We start from the raw sequence: 2,416 nt of genomic DNA, 5'->3' as shown, positions 1-2,416 counted from the left end.
ATTATTCAGTTTTCTATTGTTTTGTAGATAGGAAATAGGTTTCATCCTCAAAAGTGAAAAAAGAAACATTGTAACAATGACATGTAAAGCTTTAAATCTAAATTAATAATATTATGTTTTATTATGGGATAAATTGCACAGGTTAATCTCTCAAAACAGCATCTGTAATCCCAGATCTTCTTGTCTAAAGTCTTGATTAACCTTGCCAGACAATTCATCTGGCAAATAAGAGAAAATAGTCAGAATTAACTATTTTACTTCATTTGCCTCTCAAAATTAAACATTTGAGTGCCCCACTCTGGCTGCCTGAGCATGTTTATTTGCATATGATTTAAGCTAGCATGTTTTCTTATGCCTGGTTCAGACTACACAATATTTTTGTCACGATAGTCACTGTGTCAGATTACACGATTTTGACTCCTGAAATCTTGTCATGTCGTGGACAAGAAACATGTCAGACTACACGTTGCTTCCCGACCATTCATCGTGTGCCGTCTTTAACGACGCGCATGATGTCATCGAGAAGGCGGAACTAGCGACTGACTTCCGAAAACAAGAGTGTAGACATTGCTGAAGCACTTCCGCTATAGTTTGCCAGCATTTTTCTTTCTTTGTTCTGTCGTGGTAGTCCCTCGATGACACATCATACAGGCAGGAGTACTGTTGCCACAGCTCCACGAACCTTTCCTCCATCTCATAATTCCACCTAGCAGCACCATCATCTCTCTTTCGTTTCACCATGTTTGAAACCTGTGTATGAAAGAGCTTCTGTGCTGCTATTGGTCAACGTCACCAATGTGACAGAACTCGTCATGGACGACGGGAAAAAAATTCTTTCTGTCGTGAAGCATCGCAGACGCGGAATCAGTTGTCATCCACTATGACACACTACACGTGCTGAAATTATGGAATCTTGCGTCCCGACGCCCATTGTCGTTTACGAATCCCCACGACACCCTACATTTAAAAATATGTAGCAAAAGTAGCAGATGGGCTTTTTGAAAGTGCAAATTCGTTCTCTGCCAGCAGGTTTAGCACATATAGTGGTTTCCCCGGTAACCGCAGTACACAAAGCTGACGCAAATCGGGGCAAAATCGGGCTAAAATCATGTAGTCTGAACCGGGCATTAGAGGTTCAGCAGCAGATGAACAACTGCACCACAAATCAATATGCATGTTTATTGATTTTTATACAGTAGACAGTGATATCACACTGTTTTAACAGCTATGACTGTGCAACAGGAGTTTGCATCTACAGCAGGGATGGGCAACTTTGATAGTGACGAGGGCCAGCATTTTTTCTCATTTATACCAAGGGGCCAGATTACTAATCCACGACCACACACCTTTTAAACCGTTTTACTCAATTTCCTTTTTATTGAAGGAAATTAAAGTATAACTAATGTCATTTGTTTTTAAAGATTTTATTAAGTATAAAACTTGTGCAGTTATGCTAATTCAGAAGGAAAACTTTGTTGTCAGTGGACAGAAATATTACCCCGACAAGCCAATGTAAACATTTCAATTGCATTGTCTGTAAATTTGCAGCAAACAAATATACAGAGGTCCTTTTTTTAGTAGTAGCCTACAGAACATTCTCAAAACAACCTAAAAGGACAGTTAAAAAGGGCTTAATTAAAAAAAAAAAAAGTTATTCCAAATGGTACCATAAAATAACCTGGTATCTGCAGGATTTTTTAAATCAAATTTAAGACCTTTAAAGACCTTTTTAAGATCAGCCTTTGAACAATTTTTAAGAAAAGGGATGAGTCAAAAGTATCAATTATTATATTAATTTAAACAATTATTATCAATTAATTATTATATTAAATAACATATAAATAAATCTTAGTGTCTTAATTGTTTAGATTTTTATAATGCATTAGCTTTTTGTCGATCCACTGGTTCACATTTAAAAATATGTAGCAAAAGTAGCAGATGGGCTTTTTGAAAGAGCAAATTCGTTCTCTGCCAGCAGGTTTAGCACATATAGTGGTTTCCCCGGTAACCGCAGTACACAAAGCAGCACTCAAGTTTATTCAGTGAAATCGTAGCCTTTTGAAGTTTAATCATCATATTAATCCATATAGCAATTCTTGTCTTTCAGTCCCCAAAGACCTCTTATAGTTTAGAATTTTCGTATCATTTAAAGGGGTCATATGATGCGATTTCAAGTTTTCCTTTGTCTTTGGAGTGTTACAAGCTGATTGTGCATAGATAAGATCCCTGAAGTTGTAAAGACTAAAGTCTCAAAACCAAAGAGATATTCTTTATCAAAGTTAAGACTCTGCCGCGCCCCCCTAAAACGGCTTGTTCTAACACACCCCCACATATCTACCTCACTATGTGGAAATATTAGCATAATTCTGCTCAAATGTTCACGCAAAGAAAGAAGGTGTGGTTTCAGTAACTGCAG

The sequence above is a fragment of the Sinocyclocheilus grahami genome, unplaced genomic scaffold, assembly GCF_001515645.1.
Source record: "Sinocyclocheilus grahami isolate Dianchi unplaced genomic scaffold, SAMN03320097.WGS_v1.1 scaffold879.1, whole genome shotgun sequence".
NCBI lineage: Eukaryota > Metazoa > Chordata > Actinopteri > Cypriniformes > Cyprinidae > Sinocyclocheilus > Sinocyclocheilus grahami.
This window is presented reverse-complemented; position numbering follows the sequence as displayed.